Source organism: Dermacentor albipictus, chromosome 5 (assembly GCF_038994185.2).
Source record: "Dermacentor albipictus isolate Rhodes 1998 colony chromosome 5, USDA_Dalb.pri_finalv2, whole genome shotgun sequence".
In the NCBI taxonomy this organism is placed as follows: Eukaryota; Metazoa; Arthropoda; class Arachnida; order Ixodida; family Ixodidae; genus Dermacentor; species Dermacentor albipictus.
In genome coordinates this window covers 64,759,128-64,772,848 of record NC_091825.1, presented here as the reverse complement: position 1 = coordinate 64,772,848, position 13,721 = coordinate 64,759,128, and the positions used below count along the sequence as shown (strand labels likewise).

Below are 13,721 nucleotides of genomic sequence, written 5' to 3'. Positions count from 1 at the left end.
AAGAAAACCTGTCACCGCGGCCAACGGCAGCCGCCAAAGAACCTCGCACAGAGCGAGCCATCACGCGTCCTTCCTCCTCGAAAGCCGAACGCGGAGTCGCTGAGCCACGAGTACGATGCTTCAAAGCGGTACAAAAGCGCCTCTAGTGAATGCGGTATGCATTAGAAACGAGCTGTTTCTCAGGCGTGCGTCGCTTGCTCAGGCGCACATTTCGTTGCCGCGCCGAACGCTGCGTTGCTCGACGCTCACCGCGTCCAATGCGGGGCGCGTAGTCGCTGCGCTGTAGCCCATTGTCTTACACCCCTTGGCGGTTCGACGGGAACGGTGTCGCGTTCCACTCTTGAAGGCGAAGCAGAGTAACGCATGAGTTGTGTCTTCGTCTAGCCGAACCAAATATAGCCAAGCAACAGCAGTTCACCAGGCTAAACAGTGGTTCAACAACTAAAATAAACGCTAGTATGCTTCGCATCCTGGGCTTAACCTTAGCTAAGCCACAGCCATTTTTTTTTATTTAACGATGCTGTCATGGATACTTCGTTAGCAGGAGGCAACCTTGCGCATCGCTGCGACGGATATCGCGCTGTCGCAAACACGTGTGAAAGCTGTCAGCGAAAATCGCTCTGCGACGCGCGCGACAGAACGATTTCTTTCGCCCCAATCGCGCCATGTGAAACAACCTTAAGTCGGAATTGGCTCCGTAAGCGTGTTCGGAGTCGGCGCAGGTGGCCACTGCCGCGCGCTGTGCGTCATCGTTTGACGTTCGGCGCAAGCGCGTGTTTATCGCGGAGGCCGACTATGTAACCGCTTGCCAGAGACTAGGCGTGCACATTCAACATGGAAGGAGAAGAGAGTGATACTACCGATACAGGGAGCTGTCTTTATGGCTGTACAGAAATCGCAAGACAATGTGCCTAAGAATGATGAGTAAAGAAGTTTAATCATCCTGCATAACTTATGGCATATATCACTTATAAGCAATTTGCATAACTACACAAGGCACACGTATAGCATAACCATAAGGTAACCAAAGCACAACCATAAGCTAAACCATAAGCATTTACATAACTTAAACCATAAGCATATCTATAAGCTAAACCGTAAGCATATCCATAACTGAAACCATAAGCATATCCATAAGTTAAACTGTAAGCATATCCATAGGCTAAATGATAAAGAGTAACCATCACCTAAACCGTAAGCATAACCATAAGCTAAACGATAAGCATCACCGAACCTTTTCGCTTGCAGATATCCAGGCTTAACCTTAGGTAAGCCCCAGCCATATTTTCGGACTCCATGGGGCAAGCAGACGCGACGAGCGGATCATACGCCTCTTGGTAAGCGCTGAAAACTTTTGCCTTTTTTTATTTTTACGCACAAGTCTTAAGCGCTGCTCAAATTCAGCGAAAATCTATCGTGCAGCTAGGCGCGCGTGCATGCGTGAGATTCGGGAAACAAGAGGTTAGGGCTACTGAGAATTGACAAGCGGAAAAATTTGCGGATTCATTAGGCATGTAGGGCCCTCTCGGCCATACTTATCGGCGACAAGGTCGCCTTGCTGCCTGCGGGATTATCTTACTGAGCTATACCGAATGCTCGATTGCGGTAGTCGGGAAGTTCAACCCCCCCACCCCTGTTTTTTTTTACATGCTCCAGTGCACATCTGCAGGCTTTTACTGACGCCTGACACCGGCGAGAGACGCTGAGAGCGAGTGGGGCTATACTAATCCAGGTAGAACCAAATTAGGAAGGCCCACTACGCTTGAACAAGACACTCCCTCACCAGAACAGTAATTGGCCTCCCAGGTGCAGTATTCGGCCACCCCCTCCCACATGGCTCACTCAATTGCCCAATGCACCTCAGGCCCCAGCAGCTGCAAAACACCTGACCAAGGCGGCGGTCATTCCTCTAACGCAGCAGAGGGTGCTAAGAACCTCTGGATCAGCACGGGCCGCCAATACAAACTGACCCTTGCAACGTTTAAAATCGAGTGAGGCTAGCTTAGCAGGACTCTTTGAGGAATTATCAGTCATTGTTTGGAATATTATCTGCCTTAGTGAGATTAGAAGAACAGGTGAGGCTTACACAATGCTAAATAACGGCCACGTCCTCTGCTATATAGGTCTCCCTTATAAGAAGCAATACGAGGTAGGATTCATTATCCGTAAGGACATAGCGGGTAATTCTGCATAGTGTCTAATTCTGCAGCATTAACGAGAGGGTAGCCGTAGTCGTAATCAAACTTAGTAAGAGGTATAGATTAAAGGTAGTACAAGAATAATGCGGGTGTACAAGGATAAGTACACCCTCATTACACCCATAAGGGTGTGAAAATTTCAAGAGTGTGCAGCCACCTGGTGGCATAGAGCTCAACCACACACAGTAACAGTAACAAAACGTATTCTTCTTTGCTGGTGGTATAAATTTTTCGCAGGAGTGTAATCATCAACACGTTGTTCGTGTAGATATTTAAAATGTTTTCCACTTGGTTAGAGCAATATTAGCTCTTTCTTTGGCTGCTGGTTAAGCTCTGCGCTGGACCATGCAGACCGATCAGGCCGCTCACGTACGTCTACGCTAAAGTTCCTTAATCTGCTTGAGTTTATGCCTACAGCCATCTGCCGAAACACCCAGCTTGCCTGTGGTTACCGGAATACCAGACACGGTCGGCGCTACGACGGAATGCTCGCAACGCAGGCTGCTTCGATAGCTCTCGCTTGGGATCGACGGCCAAGCGGCTAGCGGAGAGGTTTCGCGCAGGCGAGTGCGCGCTCCAAAACAACCGGAAGTGGACGAAGTGACGTCGCATCATGACGCAGAACCAGTGAGGCGGAGCTTAGCGCCGATCGCTCGGTGAACGAGTTGAGGAGGAAAAGCATGGCTAGGGATTAGGGTAACTTGTAATAGCTTGTAGCTCCATTAATACGTAACGCTTCCCTTAAATTGTGGTGCGAATGTTCCACTTAAGCTGTACCCTACGCGTCTACAAAACTTTACCGAACCGTTTCAGGATTGTAGAGATCGTATCTCCCTACCTGACTCCTCCATTTATTGGGATTTTGTAGCTTTTTTATTGAGCACTACGGTGGCTGTGGACCCTCTCTATATATCTTTCAGTATTTTTACATACGGGTCGTCTACACCCTGATTCTGTAATGCCTCCATGACTGCTGAGGTTCCGACTGATCAAACGCTTTCTCGTAATGAATGAAAGCTATGTATAAGGGTTGGTTACGTTTCCGCACATTTCTTCATCACCTGATTGATAGTGTGAATGTGGTCTATTGTTGAGTAGCCTTTGCAGAATTCTGCCTGGTCCTTTGGCTGACAGAAGTCTAAAGTGTTCCTAATTCTATTTTTGATTACCTTAGTAAATACTTTGTAGACAACAGACAGTAAGTATTTGGCGTCGTCTTTCTTATGGATTAGGATTATGTTGGCGTTTTTGAAAGATTTCGGTACGCTCTAGGTAATCAGGCATTGCGTCTACAGGGTGGCAAGTTCTTCTGGAACAATCTGCCCACACACCTTCAACAAATCTGCGGTTACCTGATCCTCCCTAGCTGCCTTCCCCCCTTTGGATAGCTCCCAAGGCTTTCTTCATTTCTTCCGGCGTTACTTAGGGGATGTCAAATACCTGTAGACTATTCCCTCTTGCATAATAGTCGTGGGCGTCACTGGTACTGTATAAATCTCTATTGTATTATCCATAATAACAATGATATTGCCGGCTTTGTTTCTTAACGCATACATCTGCTTCTTGCCTATTCCCAGTTTCTTCTTCACTACTTTTAGACTTCCTGCGTTCCTGAGAGCTAAGGAACAACGTTCAACGCTACAGCGAACGCTACAACGTTCCATTGCGCAACTGTGTTTTGGCCGTTTCCCACCACATCTCAATTGTTCATAGCTCTTACCCTTTCCCTGTATTATCTGCCTTGCACTGTTTTCTTTGGTCTGTCGTTTTGTTGGCAAGTTATATCTTTGAATTGTAATAATTACCGCATTTCATTGCTTTCTTCAGTTTTGACCAACAGTGTTTTGTTGCTTTAATTTTGACCCACTCCTGTATGAGCCTGTAAGAAGGCTTACAGTATTGCTAAATAAAATAAAAAAAAACCTTTCCACACGTTAGAGCGATGCGATAGATAATTGAAGCTGAGTATCGCAAAAAAATATCTATGCTGCGAGGCCATGTTGCAACGGCATTAATCAAACATTTAAACATAACTGCTACGCACTTTGCAGCGGTCAATGTAAGAAAGACTTCATTACCCTATTCATTGCTGCACCTCAGGGTTGCGAGAACACCGCATTAAGTTAACCAGCCAGCTCATGAACCTTCCAGCTTGTTCGGCTACCTGGGGCCCGAAGGTGGCGACCAGCGTGGAAGTCGGTGTAGGGGTTTCTGGTGGCGCGTTAACTGTTACGTTTATGGTTACCGTGTCGGATTGGATGTCTGAAAAGGCAGGAAATCTTCGTTATTTACTTGGGCTGTAAAAACGTTTCTAAGAACAGAAGGAGAAACAGTTTGAATGGACACAGCTTTTCAGTGTGAAAGAAACTCTTTTGACAAGATAAAATCTTTTTTGCGGTAGACAGCTGTATTGTAAAAATTATATAAACTATAGAGAAATGAAAGTGGACAAAATTAAATGGTCTCCAATCCACCCTGTGAAGCTGTTTGGTCTGCAAAGCTGCAAACGCCAACTAGTACAATTTATTGCGACGTAGCTTGAAATGATTCACACTGGGACATTCACGTGCAATTTCCATAGATATTAGCCTATGCCATTTCAATGGCCTGCGATTTGACTTGCGCCGTTACTTGCTGCACCTACAACATGTGGACCAGCGAGACGTGAATTGCACTTAACCACACTCTGGCCGCGCCTCGTGTGCCCGATATTCTTCAGGAGTCCTCATTACACACACCCTTCTCATAGCACTGTCACAACCCAAACCATTTGGTAGGCGGGTCATTCTTTTACATACCAAAGTGCACTTACATGAGTCCCTGCTTTGTATGCTACAGTTGCCTCTACCCAGAAACTGCAGCTTATGAAATCGTACTTTTCACCGGGAAACGCTTGCGGCGAACGCTATGCGTGAAGGCGAGCTTTCTGGTCCTTTTACGCGGAAGTGAAACTGACAAGCTAACACAATGCGCGAATACCTGTTCGAAGCCGTCAAGGAGGCGGAGGTGGAAGGCGCCTGGAGGTGAAGATAATCGCGTGCGGCGGAGGTGCGCTTGGTTGCCCGTGACCTCATCTGCCTGTTGCTGCAGGTTTTGTTTACGATGCGGACGTACCGAGTTCGTCTCCTGATAACATCGTCGTCGCGTGCCGTATGCTGTGTGTGCGAGTGAAAGCGTGTGACCTTGAGCCGACGATTGTGGCTCAATATCGCGTGTGCAAGGGAGGACAACAGGGGGAAGCACGCCGTGTTTCCATTGAGTGGGAGGGGGGGGGGGAGGCGTTTTACTGCGTCGGCTGGTGCGTAAATGGTACGGCTTCGCGCACCCCGTCTTCAATGGGATGTGCGACGTGGTCAGTGCCGGCGCCTAGGCGCACCGAGGGCCAAGTTTCGTGCGGGCTATAGCACCCACGCGATTTCACATCGCATGCGTTCGCGAAGTGAAACGTCACTATAACTGTTTTTTCATCTACCTGGCCGGCGCCGCGGTAGCGCGGAGGCGAGCGCTATCTGTTGGTGCAGAAAGAAACCCAACGGCGCACGATACGTGTGCCCTTGCACTGTTTGTCTATGGCAACGACAGACCCATTGGGAAATAGACTTATGGGGTTTCACTGTAGAAATTCACCGACAATTACGGTACTCCCCAAGGCGAAATTTGAGCGCAGCTGTATACCTGTTTTCACTTCGTGGTTTACTGGGTGGTGCGGACAATCTTTCTCGTGCAGCACGTTGGAATCGAAGCGAAGTGTGGCGCGACTGCCTCGCTAACCTGGAGATCGCGAGAGTCGGCGCCTGGGTGAGGCGTGGGCGCGATTCACAGCAGCCCCCGGCGGCATATCTACCAGATGACGCGCGCTACTGTGGCGCCGCCTGGTAGCTATCGTCGCCGCACTATGCTTTTCTTCTCACGCTTTCGCAATACCTCCTCCGCTTTCCGCCTCATGGTACCACTGAACCCTCCTCTCCGTTTTTTTCCACGCATCTTACATGCCCCGTTCCGACCCATGTTCGCTTTTATCTTTCGCCTTGCTCGTTCGCTTGGTTGTTGCTCGTTCGTTTGCTCGTACGCTCGCCGCAGCAACAGTTGACACTGGAGGGAGCTGTGCCCACAACGTCAGCATTACGCGTGTGTTGCACTACCAAATGTGCCATGGTGGTGGCTGTGTCTACGTCCACATTCTTGGTACTTATGTATCCATTAGAGAACAACGAAACTGCTAGACAGCACTATTAGAGGCCGTTTTTCGCGGAAGATATGACAGGCTGCGTGCCGTTCTGATGTCTTGGGCCAAGATGGTTTTCGCTTCGCCCGGAGAGCGCCCGCCACGCGTTCGCCACTGTCGCAATGCCAGCTTGAGCCTGGTGACACTCGGCCCCGCATCCCTCGACGAACTCCGTGCAAGGGAGGACCTGGAACTTCGTGCCACTCGGGAGAACACCACACGCGCTTGCCGAGGTCAGACGTGCCTAAACACTGCTCCACGGCACGTACTTCGGCCCGAACCGCCGCCCCCAGCCGGGGGCCCCCGAGGCACCGCGAGCGGCACGGCTCGCCTCGAAACCCCGGTGACTCCGGCTCCCCAGCTCCGGCGAGACGCTCGGCCGCCGCGACGGCGAAAACTGCCGGTCGCTGCTATCTCGAGTGCGCACGACTACACCAACGCTTTCATACAGCATGGAGGTTCAGGTGCAAGGTACCGACATGGACCCGAGCCAGTATGACCCTCGGGACTGGACCCAAGTCCTGAGAACACAGGCGAATCACCGGAAAACCAGAAAAGCGACCCAAGATCCAAGCGCCGATCCTACCGGTCGGGAATCGCAGAGTCAGCCGCGGGAAACGCGGGATGCCGCCACAACTCCCGCACCACACAGCTCCTCGACGCAGCTACGCGTGCTCCGTACAGCTGCACAAAAGATCAAGCAGCTGCCGGCTCTTCCGCCAGACGAATATAAAGTCGTCTTCCGCTCCCAGGGAGGCCTTGACCTGACGATGCTCCAGCCACGCTACCTCCTCACCGCTCTCATGCAGGCCGCTGCACTTACCGACCCCTCCACGCTGACACTTCGAATTCACCCGGTCAATAACACTTGCATAGTGTCTGCGGCGAATCAAGATGACGCTCTCAAGCTTGTGCAACTCCAGCACATCATCTACAACCAATGTGAGTATGCCATGGCGGCATATATCGCACCCCGTGATGGCTCAGTTAGGGGAGTCATCACGAACGCCTACTGGAAAGAATCGCCGCAAGAGCTTCTAGCAGACTTGATCGCCCGCAACCCCTACGCTACTATACTAGATGCTCGACGGATGGGTCTTACACGCTCTATACTTATCACCTTCGGTCACGCCATCGTCCCCCGAAAAATTGTTTATGGCGGAGGACTGCATATGTGCACGCCTTACACACCAAGGATCGAGACCTGTAGCAACTGCCGGACCATAGGCCACCGCACAGATGTTTGTATCCAACCTAGGACACACAAGTGCCCCAGATGCGGCGAGTCACACCCGAAGGAACCAAATCCAACATGCACTCCCGTTTGCATCATTTGCCAAGGCCCGCACTTGTCCGGAACCCGGGAATGCGAGCACCGCCACCTACACAGGACAACGAAGCCTACCCCCGAACGCGAAGCACGATCCCGGCGACAAGACGACCACAACTCACCGCGCAGTTCAGGATTACAACGCTCGGAACCATCTGCCGGCCTACAAACAGGGCGCTCTAAGGCCCGTATTCACAAACCAACCTTATACTTATCTTTTGCCTTCCTTACCTTTTCAGCGCCTTAACGCGTTTCATAAACAAACCTTATGCTTAAGTCGAACCTTTCCTTAACCTTACCGGCTCGGAAAAGGAGCGTTCCTTAAGGTAGCCCGGCAGCTACCTTAAGGCGCCACTTATTATGGCCGACCACGCAAGCAGCTTTTCGGAGCTAGTCGATTTTGTCGCCCTATTAAGGGAAGCCGATGTTCGCGAAGCCCTTCCTTATGTAAAGCTCATCCGGCGTGTACTCAGGGACCGTCAGAATGTCATGGAGATGTACAACGACGGCGAGTTTCTTGGCAGGTTCGGCTTTTCAAAACGAGCGGTGGTACACCTTCTCTCCAACCTGCCACTTGCTCCGAGCCCAGACGATCGCGGTTCGCCCGTGCCGCCACTTCTCTTTCAAGTTGTCCCAACACTTGCGTAGCTGATGCTCCGTGCGCGGGTGGACTGTGTTCTTACTGTTGAACTGTTGTTCTATCTGCTGCCATTTCTTTTTCTTCTCGCTCAGGGACACCGCATCAGTACGCTTGTTCTCCAGCACGTTGCTCTTTCTCGTCACCAAGTCAATCAAAATTCCCCGCTCCTCCTCCGTAAAGTTGATTTTCTTCCTCTCAGTGGCCATTGCGACAACAGATCTTACAATAAGCAAACGAACACTTCAAAACACAAATAAATGAACAAATGAGGAAATAAATAAATAAATAAATACGCGCAATATTTACAGCGTCTAACGCAAGTTATAGCTAACACAGAAGAGAAAAAGTGAAGGAACTGCGCTCGAGCACCGCAAAATGGAAATGGAAAATGAAGCACCGCAAATGGAAAAAAAAAAGACGGCAACGCGTGTTGCCATGGCAACACGCGTTGCCGTTCTTTAGCGCGTCTCTCATCTGCAGATGAGAGACGCGCAACAGCTAGAACTCGCTCTTTTCACATTGCTTTTTCACAACGCGTAATAATGCGCCATCCAATTTTTATATTTATTGTTGTCAGCGACAAAAATATGTTTCCTTTTTAATAACTGAGCGGTTTAAGGCCAAGAAAAGTTCATAGCCTCGCACCCATGCTCATCTCTTATGACGATAAGGCCGCCTTCGATAAGGACGCATTTTCACGCAATAAGGGACGCTTCTGAATCATACCTTGGCCTTTTCTCAACCTTATACTTTCCTCATCCTTATAAAAGGGCGCCTTATAGCGTTAAGGTAAGGTTGGTTTGTGAATACGGGCCTAAGAGCTCGGACCGACCGACATGGGCGGACAAGCTGAAGACGCCCAACGTGAACATAAAACTGGCAAGCAACACCCCGCATACCCCGGACCCCCGCGACCAGGAGCTTCGGGCTCTGCGTGTGGAGGTAAGCCGCCTCACAACACTTTTAACACACAACCCCGTTCCCCCCTCCACACCCCAGCAACCCTCCCCAGAGCGAATCCTCCCACCCACTGCAGAATCACCCACCGCACCTGCCATACCCGCCTCACCCCCCCATAAAAAGAAACGCACATCGGACTCGCATGCCGATTATCAGGCTGATCTTAAAGACTTGGAATCCAAATTTGACGCCAAATTGGTAGCTCTGGAGACGCGCCTCGAAACCAAGTTCACAACACTCGCCGAACAGCTATCTTCTCGCCTTGAGCAACAGATGGACACACTTTTCACACGCTTAAGCCTAACTCTCGAACGTACTTTTGCACAATTTGAGACGCGCCTTCAGAGGCTAGAGACAAACACCAGCTCTTCACAGGAGGTTTCCCCTACCTCCATCCTACACCTACCTACTCCTCCTGTTCCACTACCACCACGAGAACCTATCCTCGCCCCACCCACGCTCCAATATGGCGGGCCGGGATAATTCTACCCACCTATCACTAATTCAATGGAACTGCCGCGGCTTTCGGGGCAAGCGCGCGCCGCTGCAGCTCTTAATACCTACCCTCCCTGCCATACCTAAGATCCTTTTGTTGCAGGACACACAACACCAAGCCAAACTTCCCAGTTACCACGCAGTACACTCAGACACCACCGCCAACCCTCGGGTATCCACACTGATACATCGCACTATTACCTTCCAAGAACACACAATCACCTCCACCACTCCGTGTGTCCTCATTGAAATCATCCCCACGAAACGTAATACACCTCCGATCTTTATTGCCAACATATACCACACCCCGCGCCAAGCTATGACCACTCTCGATACTCTACTCCATAAAATTCATAGCATCGCGGGCCGAAATCCCCTACTCATAGGAGGCGACCTTAATTCTCAGCATACAGACTGGGGTTATCGGTACACCACAGCACGGGGTCGCAGGCTTTGGACTAGTGTCCAAGACCTGCGCCTTACTACACATAACAACTTTCACACACCAACCCGAATTGGCAACAGTGTAACCATGGATACTAGTCCGGACCTTACACTTAGCCGTTGCCTCAAAGGTATCTCGTGGTCACGAACGCAACACACACTCGGAAGCGACCATTACATGATAGCCATCCAAATACCTCACACACAACACAGCCCTCGACTCCTCACCCACAATCTTATCAAATGGGATGCAATCCGGTCCGCACGACAAAAACACCCAGACACCCCGATACAAGACATTGATCAGTGGGTCGCATCTCTCCTAAACGATATAACCGCACACACGCAACACATTACCACGTCACCCGACACCCCAACACTGGACACGCGCCTAGCCCACCTCTGGGAGGCACACCACAGCATCCTAGAGAGATGGAAAAGCCAAAAACATAACAGAAAGCTAAAACGAAGACTGGCCACGCTACAGACACAAATCGCTGCACACGCCGAGGAGCTGTGCCGTTCCAACTGGGGTCAGGTGTGCAACAGTATATCTGGCAACCTCTCTACCAAGAACGCATGGCAACTCCTACGGCATCTTGTTGACCCCACACACTCGCGCACAGCATCACAACATCACATCACACGCCTCATCCACAACTCCACGCTCTCCCCCGACACCCTTCTGGACCAACTCCGGACAGAACACACGGCACCCGGCACCTCCCCCCCTCTACCACCCTACACAGGAGCCGCGAATGAGGCCCTTGACACCGATATTTCGGAACAAGAGGTCCGCATGGCCCTGCAAAACATCCGCACAAGCACTGCACCGGGAAAGGACAGAATAACAAACTCTATGCTCCGTAACCTGGACGATCAATCTATCACATAGATTACAAAATATTTTAATCAATGCTGGAGAGAGGGCACCCTGCCACAGTCCTGGCGCCATGCCAAAATTATCTTCATCGCGAAACAGAACAAACCCCACACCATATCAAACCTCCGCCCCATATCACTCACATCATGTCTCGGGAAGCTTCTGGAGCATGTTGCTTTAAACAGACTCAATCAGCATATGCACGACCACAACCTATATCCGCACAGCATGGTGGGCTTCCGCCAAGGTCTCTCCGCCCAAGATGCAATGCTTCAATTGACGCACGACATCTTTGACCCTCTCATCCCCGCTCATACTAAAGCCGTCTTGGCCCTGGACTTGTCCAAGGCCTTTGATCGCGTAGAACACCAAGCGATCATGGCGGCTCTCTCCCCCCTCGATGTAGGCGCCCGCATGTACGCGTACATACAAGCGTTCCTCTCGGGACGCACGGCCGAGGTTCATATGGGCTCCCATGCGTCCCCTCCGTACACCCTCAGCGGAGTGGGTACTCCGCAAGGTTCTGTCCTTTCCCCTTTTCTCTTCAATTCCACACTCATTCCCTTAGCCCATGCTCTTCAAGATATCCCTCACCTTCACCACACCCTCTATGCAGATGACATCACTCTGTGGACCACCCACGGCATTGATGGTGACATAGAGGAAACCTTACAAACCGCTGCAAACATCACACAACAGCACGCACAAAGCATTGGTCTATCCTGTTCCCCGGAAAAGTCTCAGATAATTTTCATGCGTCCCTCACCACGTACTCTTCCCACCGCCCCAATCACCGTTACTCTGGCCGGACACTCCATCCCGGAGGTCGACACACTGCGGATCTTGGGCCTACACATCCAGAGCAACGGCCGGAACACTTTCACTATCCGGAAACTCAAGCGGGTGACGGAAGCGCTGTCGCACCTCATCCGAAGAGTTTCCGGCAAACACTATGGCATGAAGGAGCGCGATTTGTGTCGTCTCATTCATGCCTTCATACTTAGCCGTTTCCTCTACACAATACCACATCTTCGACTTCGACAAGAAGAAATCGCCACCCTAGATGCTATGCTTCGCAAAGCCTACAAGGTGGCCCTACACCTCCCCCCTAACACGCAAACCACCAAACTTCTCCAGCTTGGGCTCCACAACACCACACACGAACTCATAGAGGCCCACAGGCAAGCACAATACACTCGTTTAGCTCAATCTATCACAGGACGTAACATACTAGACGCTCTCCGAATTCACATACCAGCAGCCGACCCCACACTCCTATCGGTTCCCCGCCCCATACACACTCAGCTCACAGTAAAACCTCTCCCTCGGAACACCCACGCCACCTATCATTCGGCCCGCCGCAAAGCCCGCGCAAAAGCTCTACACAAATACTACGGTAACGAAGCTGACGCCGTATGGGTGGATGCGGCCTGCACGGGCGACGACGCGATAGCTGTAGCCGTCGACAATACTCTCCAACCCATCGCAACTCTCCACCTTCCTGGCGCATCCACCCCGGAATCCTCGGAAGAAGCGGCGATCGCGCTTGCCCTTACACACACAATGCTCGGTACGTCCTTTCCGACTCAAAAACCGCACTCCTAAATTTTGCACGAGGAGGAGTCCACGAGACCGCCTTCCGCATTCTCAGCTCGCCCTCCGCAAACCCGCCCCGCCAGGTGGAACTGATCTGGGTGCCTGCGCACTCTGGGAACCCCGGCAACGAAGCCGCCAATGACCACGCCCGAGGTCTCATCAACCGGGCGGCGGCGGAATCGGAGTCGAGCTCTTCCCGGGAGCGCATGCACTCTTTCAGCGAGCTGACCCAGGCATATCGCGCCGAACGTCAGCTATACCCCCCGCCCCACCAATCCCTTGGCAACTATCACCAAATACTATGGCGCCGCCTCCAGACCCGCACCCTTCCGTCCCCCTATTTCCTCTCCCGCATCCGCCCGGGAGCATACACCCCCTCGTGTGCTCAATTCACTCACCCCCATGCTACGCTTACCCACATTCTCCTTGAATGCCCGGCGGACCCTCCCCCGCGGGGCCCGGAGCTCCTGAATACATGGGAGGAATGGGAGACCCTCCTGCGCTCGACGGACCCGCCCAGGCAGAAGATCGCCACTGACCGGGCCGCCCACGTCATGGAACTCCATGAACTCACAAACGTATAGCGCAGTGGGGTCGTGCGGGGACCCTGGGACCTACGTGCCCGAACCTCTTGGTCAATAAAGTTGTTTCTCTCTCTCTCGTGCCACTCGCATGCTGGGCCAGTGGCTCAGTCAACGGGCCACCACCATCGATCTCCCTGTGGATCCCCCCCCTGCCTACTACCGCTTCGAAGCCTCTCCAGGACGGCCCCCAGTACAGGAGCCCCATGCTTCGGTCCCGCTCCCCCCCTCCGACGACGAGGACACGGATATATTCAGCTCCCGGAAACGTGCCCGCGAGACGGATAGCGTGGACGAGGAGCCAACCGGCGACTGAAGCAGCCGTCGAGCTCTCCCCCCAGCCCGGAGCAGCTAGCACACGGCAGCCAG

General features: G+C 51.9%; 1 protein-coding gene across 10 annotated transcripts in view; it reads right to left on the bottom strand.

The window, feature by feature from the left end:
• LOC135911706 (uncharacterized) overlaps positions 1 to 13,721 on the bottom strand; it is a 288,230-nt gene that overhangs the window by 63,001 nt on the left and 211,508 nt on the right. For 9 of the 10 annotated variants that reach the window (XR_011514482.1, XR_011514483.1, XR_011514484.1 and 6 more), the window contains one exon: positions 4,277 to 4,460. The exons of the other annotated variant lie outside the window; for it this stretch is intronic. The gene's annotated coding sequence lies outside the window, so the exon portion shown is untranslated. The remainder of the gene's footprint in view (positions 1 to 4,276; positions 4,461 to 13,721) is intronic. 10 annotated transcript variants of the gene reach the window in all.